Raw genomic sequence first — 10,812 nt, 5'->3', positions numbered from 1 at the left:
GTCGAACTTTGGCTATGGGCATCCCGCAGGCTGCGTAGTCTGAGGGCGCTCCACATTCCTGGTACAGAGAATATGGGGGCGGATATGATGTCTCGGGGCGGTCCTCATTACGACAAGTGGGAACTCCGCCCCGACATAGTCAGACAGATCTGGGATCGGTTCGGGGAGGCCTCGGTAGATCTGTTTGCGTGCCGACGCTCTCACATGTGCCCCTTGTGGTTCTCGCTCAGGTGTTTACATTTTTATTTTGTTTCTATTTTATTTTATTTTATACATATATAGTTTTTGTTTTTTGTTTTGCATATATATATATATATATATTTTTTTTCTTTTCTTTTCTTTTCTTTTTTATGTTTAAAATAGTACACTCATTTGAGTAGTGGAAAAGGGGTAGGATTAAATAAGTGTATACTTCTTCCTACTCCTTTTCGAACATGCAGATTGAGTTGTTTTTCTTTTTTGTTATTGTTTGTTGTATTCATTGCATGTTCGAAATAAAGACTTCAAATTAGGGATGCTCGATATTGGCTTTTTTACCGATACCGATATTCCGATATTGTCCAACTCTTAATTTCGATACCGATACCGATACCGATATCAACCGATACCGATATATGCAGGGTTTCCCCCCCAAAAAACGGAATAATTTCAGGTAACTAATAATTTCACTGGATGCATTCAAAAGGCTTTCTAAATGTAAGCATTATCTGTGCAAAATATGATAATTAAAAAAGTAAAAATTAACATTACATATCTCTTGTTGTTGAATTAAACCAACATGCATACTTTTGACAATAAATAAAATAAGAATTGGTTCTTACTTGCTTGCCTGGGTAAATAAAGGTTAAATAAATGTTAAAAAAAAAAAAAAAAAAAAAATTGTTATTGTTTTTTTTTTTTTTTTACCGATACCGATATTTTCCGATATCACATTTTACTGCCGATATCGGCCGATAATATCGGTCGGCCGATAATATCGGACATCCCTACTTCAAATCAAATCAAATCAAATCATCCCCCCTTGGGGGTGGATGCTAGGGATGCCCCGATCGATCGGCCACGGATCGTTATCGGCCGATACTCAGTATAAATATGCGATCGGTGATCGGTGATAATGCTTTATTTTCGCCGATCGTCAAACCCGATTTCACTCGCTGTCGCTGAGTTCTGTCTCAACACCGGGTGGTGCGGCGTCTGCTCATCCCTCCAGCACGCATGTAAACACGGGTCTAGTAGTGGTCTACTCTAGTGGGACGGGACACGGGAGGACGGCGTCTCCATGCGCTAACGTTAGCTTAGCTACCGTTACAAAATGACCCAGTCAACTATTCACTTTTAGTTTAATACATGATGAGGCATTGTCTAACCGAACGGTATCTAGCCCAGGGTTTCCGTTAGAATTTTTTTTTGCAGGTCTGAGTGTGGGACAAATGGGATAAATTCCGGTCAGAGTTTATTGAGCTTAAAAACAATTGATAGGCCTATATAAAGAATGACATCATCAAGGCATTTATAATATTTTAACTTAAAACTAGACTACTTTTGCGTATATACAGTCATTAATATATTCCAAATAAAATAAGTCCCTCGAGACTGCGTGCTGCTGCCGACTTGAGGTGTCGGTGGGCAGTCTGCCCGACCTTAATAAACAGCAGTCTGTTATAATCACATTTTTATGAGCTAACGAATTCCGTTATATTGGACATTTGTATTAATTATATCAAGCGAAGAACTGAGAAATTTGGCAGAGAGACGGCAACATTATCGTGGGTTTGCGCCGTGATGTATATCTCCACCTCCCAACGACTTGGTGCTGCTGCTCATAATGTCCGGTGAAAATAATTCCCTCTAAGCACAATTTGATTATTTGAATTGTATTAAAATAGGCTAAAATTAAATAGCCTATGCGATGAACGAAACAATCATTACATTTGTCGTTGCTTCACCAAGCAGCCGGTCAATGACATCCTGTGTCAGCGAGCTGGCAGCTGATATATTTACGTGAAGCATGGAGCAGGAGCAGACAGAGCAGAGCAGCGGTGTCAGCAGCGCCCCCACCCAACAGCTGAATTGCCAATGGCTGAATTGGAGTACTGCACCCTGCCAAGCCATGCTTCACGTAAATATATCAGCTGCCAGCTCGCTGACACAGGATGTCATTGACCGGCTGCTTGGTGAAGCAACGACAAATGTAATGATTGTTTCGTTCATCGCATAGGCTATTTAATTTTAGCCTATTTTAATACAATTCAAATAATCTAATTGTGTTTAGAGGGAATTATTTTCACCGGACATTATGACCGGAGAGATTAGATATGTCGGACTTCACCAGATTTTGCCGGTCAAATACCGGTAATTACCGGCTAACGGAAACGCTGATCTAGCCGGCCAGCTACCGATAGCTCCTGACATAAACAAACGCTCCACAACGTCTAGTAGAGTGTATGATACCTGTTAGATGTTAGCTCACGTTAGCGCAAGCTAGTTCACTGTTCAAAACGAAATGTCCCATTGAACTAAATAATTCACTGAGGCGTTGTATCAACGTTATATATCCGGCTAGCAGTAGCTACAGATAGCTCCTGATATCAATGTCTTATAACACTAATTCGATGCGTATTCGAGCTGAGGGCTTGTGAATGTGATTTAACGTTATACCAATACTAGGGTCCAGCTGCAGCGCCGGAGAATCCTTGCCGTAGCTCGAGGCTACTCGAGTATAGGGTCCAGGTGCAGCTCCGGAGAATCCTGGCCGTAGCTGGAGGCTACTAGAGTACACACAGACAGTGGAGCTTGTTGCGTGGTGGCGATGTCTCGCAGATAATACAAGTACAAGTCTAATTATATAATATATATATTTTATAAAAAAATAAATAAAAAATTATATAAAATAAATTTTAATTTCTTTTAATCAAAAACGATCGGTATTGGATCGGTATCGGCCGATATGGCTCACGACGATCGGTGATCGGTATCAGTGGCAAAAAACGTGATCGGGGATGCCTTCTCGACCTTTCCATGGCCGCCCGGTCTTCTGTACGCCTTTCCTCCTGTACAGCTGTTGAGTCAGCTGTTGGAGCGGATACGGAGGGAGCGCAGGACGGTGATCCTGGTCGCGCCGGACCGGGGCAAGTCAGTGTGGTTCCCGGTCTTGATCCAGCTTCTGGTCGCTCCTCCTTGGGTCATTCCTTGGTCGGCGACGGCCCTCTCACAGCACGACGGGTCACTGTTCCAGTTTCCGATGTTGGGCCAACGGCTGTTGGCGTGGCTGGTGGGAGGGTGAGGCTGGAGAGAATGGACCCTTCGGTGGTTGAGACCATCCGGTGTGCGCATGCTCCCTCCACTGTCGCGGTTTACACGGGCAGATGGCGTGCGTTCCAAGAGTGGTGTAAGGCGGGGGGCTGGGACCCAGTCTCCTGCCCCCTGGATGCTGTTCTGAGTTATCTCCAGTCTCTTCTTGGTAGACTGTCGGCTTCGACGGTGAGGGTATATGCGGCAGCTATATCCTCCTATCATGAGGGAATTGAGGGGACTGTTTTGTTCAGCCACCCTCTTGTGAAGCGTTTCCTGCTTGGCGCTCGACGCGTTAAGCCGGTGCAACGCTCCTTGGCTCCGACTTGGGATCTTCAATTAGTCCTCGGTCGGTTGTCCTTGGCCCCGTTTGAGCCGCTCAAGCAGGCGCCGTTGGAACGGCTGTCTTTCAAGACCGCGTTCCTGCTGGCTGTCACTTCCGCTAAACGCGTGGGTGAGCTCTGTGCTCTCTCGGTACGTCCAGAGTGCCTGTCTTTTCGGGCCGATTGCGGTGCCACTCTGCGACCTAATCCTGCTTTCATGCCTAAGAATATCCGGAGTTCCTTCCGCTCCCGGGATATTGTGGTTCAGGCGTTTCGTCCTCCTCCTCACACTCAAGTTCAAGTTCTTTAGTTCAAGTTCTTTAATAGTTGTCATACAGAAGTACAGAATACTTTCATACAAAATGCTTCTTACTGTTACGCTCCAGAGACTGTGCTAGACAAGATAGTATCAAATAACATAATAACATAATATAGCATGAATTTAGAAGAAGAGAATGAGGTCACAGTGTTCGGTATAGACATATGTACAATGTTCTGAGTTACCATATAATATACAATACACAATACTATGCAGTGTACTAATGTACAGTACTATCTAGTGCAAAGCAGAAATGGGATGAGGTACAATTTTAGGTACAATTTACAGTAAGGTGTATGAGTTGTAGTGCAATCCTTCGTCCATAAATATAAAGTGTGGGGAGTGGGTGCTACAGTGTGTTTGTTTAAAGTGGGTGTATGCTATAAAGTGTGTGGAGTGGGTGCTACAGTGTGTTTGTTTAAAGTGAGTGTGTGCGTGTGGATGTGTGTGCTATGTGCGTTTGGTGGTTGTTGTTGTGTAGTGTTCATTCATTGTTCGTTTAGCAGCCTGATGGCCTGGGGATAGAAGCTACTTCTGAGTCTTTCTGTGCTCGCCTTGAGACTCCGGTATCGCTTGCCTGACCGCAGCAGTTCAAAGAGGCAGTTGTTCGGGTGACTGGAGTCTTTAATGATTCTCTTAGCCTTGCCCTTGCAACGCTTGTAGTAAATGTTCTGGAGGGTGGGGAGCCCCCCTCCAATTGTGCGTTCGGCTGCACGTGTCACTCTTTGTAGTCTGCTTCGGTCTTTTGCAGTGCTATTCCCAAACCAGGAGGTGATGTTGCCGGTCAAGATGCTCTCTATTGTACATGAGTAGAAGTTCTTAAGGATCTTCTGGCTGACTTGGAACTTCCTTAGGCGCCTGAGGAAGTAGAGGCGTTGTCGTGCCTTCTTCACCACACTGTTAATGTGTGTGGTCCATGTCAAGTCCTCGGATATGTAGGCTCCGAGGTACTTGAAGCTGTTGACTCTCTCAACCGGTGCCCCGTCGATGCTGAGGGGGCTGTAGTCCTTGACCCCCGACCTCCTGAAGTCCACAATCATCTCCTTTGTTTTGCTGACGTTCAGGGAGAGGCTGTTTTCCTGGCACCATCCCGCCAGGACCTTGACCTCTTCCAGGTAGGCCCTCTCGTCGTTGGCAGAGATCAGGCCCACCACCACTGTGTCGTCAGCAAATTTGACAATTGTATTGCTACTCCGCTGAGCCACACAGTCGTGTGTGTACAGGGAGTAGAGGAGGGGACTCAGAACACAGCCCTGGGGGGCCCCTATGTTGAGGGTGATGGATGAGGAGGTGCAGTTGCCTGCTCTCACCACCTGGGGTCTGCCAGTCAGGAAGTCCAAGACCCACTGGCAGAGGTCATAGCCCAAGCCCAGGTCCCTGAGCTTGGCTATGAGTATGGAGGGGACTATGGTATTGAATGCCGAGCTGTAGTCGATGAATAGCATTCTCACATAGTTCCCCTGCCTCTTGTCCAGGTGTGATGCTGCTGTGTGCAGCACATGGGATATGGCGTCCTCCGTGGACCTGTTGGGGCGGTATGCAAATTGCAGGGGGTCCATGTTGCTGGGGAGGGAGGAGCAGATGTAGCCCTTTACTAGCTTCTCGAAGCACTTCATGGCTATGGAGGTGAGAGCTACAGGGCGGTAGTCGTTGAGGCAAGCAGGCTTGGATTTTTTGGGTACAGGGATAATAGTGGACTTCTTCAGGCAGGTGGGGATGACAGCCTGTTCTAAGGACAGGTTAAATATGTCAGTGAATACTGGGGCCAGTTGGTCGGCACAGACTTTTAGGACGCGGCCGGGGATGCCGTCTGGACCTGCTGCCTTCCTGATATTCACTTTTTTAAAGGTCCGCCTCACCTCATGCTCTGTTACCCTGAACACTGCGCCTCCATCAGCAGCCGACCCCCCCCCCCCCATTGCCGAGGCTTGTGAGCTGGTGTTGTTATTACCAGCATCAAACCTCGCATAGAAGGTATTGAGGTCATTTGCTAAGGAGATGTCACTGTTCAGTTTGAGGGAGGCGCCGTTGTAGTCTGTCATCGTTTTGAGCCCCTGCCACATAGCTCTAGAGTCAGCTTGTTCAAACTGGAGTTCAATTTTATCCCTGTAGCGTCGTTTGGCCTCTGACACAGTCCTCCTTACGTTGTATCGCGCCACCTTGTGGTCATTCATGTTGCCTGCCTCTAGGCCGTCGTTGTATGCTTTGGTGCGCTCTCTCAGAGCTTCACGGACGGATTTGTCTACCCAGGGTTTTTGATTTGGGTAAACTTTCATTTTGGTAGTGGGGATTGTTTCTTTCACCCTAGTACAAACATAGTCCAGCACTGTCTCCGTGTAGGCATTAATGTTATCTGTGTCGCGGAACACATTCCAGTCTGTGTTGTGAAACACTGACCGGATCGTATCCTCTGACGTCACATCCCATTTCTGCACCTCTCGCGAGACTACGGGAGTACTTTTAATTCTCTGTCTATACTTTGGTGAAAGAAAAATTGATGCGTGATCTGACTTACCGAAGCCACTATCAGAATGACTAGTGAGTTAGATGCGGGCCTTCACCTGTCATGTCCGGTCCGTGCTTTGGGGATTTACCTCAGCCGTACTCAGGACCTCAGGGTTACCGATCAGCTTTTTGTCTGTTACGGTGGTTCTCGTTCCGGTAAGGCACTGTCGAAACAGCGCCTGTCCCATTGGTTGTGCGAGGGCATTGCCCTCTGCTACACATTGGCTGGGCAGGATCCCCCTGGGGGCATCAGCGCGCACTCCACTCGTGGGGTGGCTGCCTCTGCCGCTCTCCTGGGTGGGGCCTCGGTGGAGGACATCTGTGCTGCAGCTTCATGGTCCTCCCCGGGCCCCTTTGTAAGGTTTTACCTCATGGACATGACCGGGGGTTCTGTCTCCCAGGCGGTTCTGGGGTCTGTGGCCTTTCCTGCTTCCCGTCCTTTGGTAGGGTAGCAGGAGTGTGTGGGTATGGGCCACAGTGTGTTAGGTCACACGTGGTTCCGCCTGTGCTGTGTGTTCAAGGGGTTCTAGTTCCCTCTTGTTCGCACTCAGGTGGAGTTGACTGCGCCCCCCCTTCGTTAGGAAGGATGGGGTGACAGGGCTCCCCGCACCCCTTGATGTGGGCTTACGGGTCCTCAGGGGGTACATCTGTCGGGTCTCGCGTCCGCTCTAACCCATATCTCAATAGGCTTGAGCGAGATGCGATAAGCCATACGAAATATAACGAGTTATATGAGTATTGGCTGAGCGTCCCGCTCTAAGCGGCCCCGAGTTCCCTTTTGAGGGATCTTTTACTGGAACGGGATTTTGGCGAGGAAGGGTGTTTGGTGACCAGGACCATGGTCTTATAGGCTACGCCTCCATAGGGGCGGGACCCGGTCAGGTGTGGGTGCATAAGTTGTTTCGTGGTACAGTAGGTACAGGAGATAAGGGGTATCTCAATAGGCTTGAGCGGGACGCTCAGCCAATACGCATATAACGTTAACCCTTTCACTAGCACACTACAGAAGGTTAACCTGCCACTACTACACTACAGAAGGTTAACCTTTCACTACCACACTACAGAAGGTTAACCTTTCACTACCACACTACAGAAGGTTAACCTTTCACTACCACACTACATAAGGTTAACCCTTTCACTACCGCACTACGGAAGGTTAACCCTTTCACTACCACACTACAGATGGTTAACCTTTCACTACCACACTACAGAAGGTTAACCTTTCACTACCACACTACAGAAGGTTAACCTTTCACTACCACACTACAGAAGATTAACCTTTCACTACCACACTACAGAAGGTTAAACTTTCACTACCACACTACAGAAGGTTAACCTTTCACTACCACACTATAGAAGGTTAACCTTTCACTACCACACTACAGAATGTTAACACTTTCACACTACAGAAGGTTAACCCTTTCACTACCACACTACAGAAGGTTAACCTTTCACTACCAGACTACAGAAGGTTAACCCTTTCACTACCACACTACAGAAGGTTAACCTTTCACTACCACACTACAGAAGGTTAACCTTTTCACTACCACACTACATACACTACAGAAGGTTAACCCTTTCACTACCACACTACATAAGGTTAACCCTTTCACTACCACACGCTAACCTTTCACTACCACACTACAGAAGGTTAACCTTTCACTACCACACTACAGCCGGTTAACCTTTCACTACCACACTACAGACGGTTAACCTTTCACTACCACACTACAGAAGGTTAACCTTTCACTACCACACTACAGACGGTTAACTGTAGTGTGGTAGTGAAAGGGTTAACCTTCTGTATTGTCGCAGTGAAAGGGTTAACCCTTTGGTAGTGAAAGGGTTAAACCTCATTCACTGCCATTCATGTTGAAACAGTGTGTAAAAACACCAGACCTGACGGTTGCTGGCTACAGTATAATTCACCCTTTTGAAAATCACTGTTGTTTCAAATTCACACAGGTCTGAGGTGTCACTTCCATGTTTATGTTTGGATCTGCCCTCTGAGCTGTCAATCACAACAAGAGAGCCGTTTACACAGATTTTACTCTTGGAAAAATAGTTTCTTACTAGTGCTGCATTTCAAACTTTTTTTACTAAAGTGTGGTAGTGAAAGGGTTAATGTTTTAGCTAACCTTGACACACACACATTATCTAAAAAATAAAGCAATTTTAAAAATGGTTGAGGTTTATGTAAACTATGTGGTCGATGTTGACAATGGACAGTGACATGCAAGGGGCGAAACTTTAGTTTGAGAAGCGGGGGGGGGGGGGGCACAATTATTATGGGATGGGAAATATGTGCGTGCGATTGATTTTTTTCGTGCATGTGAAGAACGCACATGTGTGAAGCTTACAGTAAATCATACCCACGATGATTCCCATTTAAAGGAACATGCCAACTTTTTGGGAAATTAGCTTATTTGCCATCTACCCTGGAGTTAGACATGCAGATGCATACCCTTTTTCTTCTCTGTGCATGCATTACTTAGGCTTAGGGAACAGCCGCACCGTTAGCCTAGCTTAGCGCCATTCACTGGAAGTATATGGCTGCTTTATTTTTTATATAGCAGCTTTTATCCAAAGCGCTTTACAATTTGTTCCTCACATTTTACCCATTCACTCACACATTCACACACCGACGGCGGAGGCGACCATGCAAGGTGCCAACCTGCTCATCGGAAGCAATTAGTGGTTAAGTGTCTTGCTCAAGGACACATCGACACGCTGCCCGGGAGGAGCGGGAATCGAACCGGGAACCTCCGGATTGCCAGACGACTGCTCTACCTCACAAGCCACTGTCGCCAGTGTAGCCTAGTTCCCAACAGTCACAAAATACACTCCAAATACAACTCCAAAACGTTCCTGTAAACATGTTGTGACCTGTGTATTTACCACGTGGAGAAATAATAAAAAATAAAAGCAGATATATACTCTGAACAATTTTTTGCCAAACCACTGCTGCCTAGGCGCAGTGATTTCATCACCTCAAAAGGCCTGTTGTTTTTTGAAGAACAGGGCTTTTGAGGTGATGATATCACTGCGCCTATTAGGCAGCAGTGGTTCAGCAAAACATAGTTATGAGTATATATCTGCTTAGAAAATGAAAATGTCAAATAATTTTTTATGTATCTGCATGTCTAACTCCAGGGTAGATGGCAAATAAGCTAATTTCCCAAAAAGTTGGCGTTTTCCTTTAACCATGCTTTTTTTCATTAGCCATACTCCTCTTGACATGCCATTGCACAAACGCACACATCACATACAATTTAAAAGGACCTTACTCCTGTAATAGCCCAAGTACTTGGCATAGTACTCATAAATCATGTCATTGATCTTGGAATTTGCATTTTGGACCATATCGGATTTTCAACTAATAAAACCTTTTAGAAAAACTGTTATTTCCCTAACGCCTTCCATCAACACCAAACTCAGTAATGCTACACGCCCTAAAATGACCTACGTACTTGATAGGACTATAAATCAACCCACTCTGACTCCATGACACTCTGCTCATTAAATCATGAAACTTGGTCCACACATTAAAGTTATATAATGCAACACTGAAAAAATATATAATAATAATAATAATAATAATAATAAAAAATTAAATAAAATATAAAATACTTGTATCACAAAAAATGATGCAAGTGAGGACAGTAGAAGAAGAAATTTTTTAGTTTTTGTGCTTTGAACTGATTGGTCTTTATCCCTCCCTCCCTTCTGTCTCTGTGTGTGTGTGTGTGTGTGTGTGTGTGTGTGTGTGTGTGTGTGTGTGTGTGTGTGTGTGTGTGTGTGTGTGTGTGTGTGTGTGTGTGTGTGTGTGTGTGTGTGTGTGTGTGTGTGTGTGTGTGTGTGTGTGTGTGTGTGTGTGTGTGTGTGTGTGTGTGTGTGTGTGTGTGTGTGTGTGTGTGTCTGTGTGTCTGTGTGTGTGTGTATTTGCATCTACTATGTTTGTGTTTGTGCCATTGTTATCAACCGTTCTGTTCCTGCACACATACTCACACACACTATGTATTTACTTATTTTTAATAAAGATGAACCCTTTCACTGCCACACTACAGCTTTCACTACCACACTACAGACCGTCTGTACTAGTGTGGTAGTAAAAGGGTTAACCTTCTGTAGCGTGGTAGTGAACGGGTTAACCCATTGTTGTGTGGCAATGAAAGGGTTAACCGTATGTATTGTCGCAGTGAAAGGGTTAACCATTTGGTAGTGTGGTAGTTTTAAAAAGGGTTAAAGAAGGGTTAAAAGAGAAGATGTTACATACACAGTGTACACAGAAGACATATTGGTTCTCATTAGGGATGGGTACCTTTCACATTTGAACCGATACCGGTACCGGTGCCTGTGAATCGATACCGGTAC

This window comes from Notolepis coatsorum (genome assembly GCF_963971535.1).
Source record: "Notolepis coatsorum genome assembly, chromosome: 8".
Classification (NCBI taxonomy): Eukaryota; Metazoa; Chordata; class Actinopteri; order Aulopiformes; family Paralepididae; genus Notolepis; species Notolepis coatsorum.
This window is presented reverse-complemented; position numbering follows the sequence as displayed.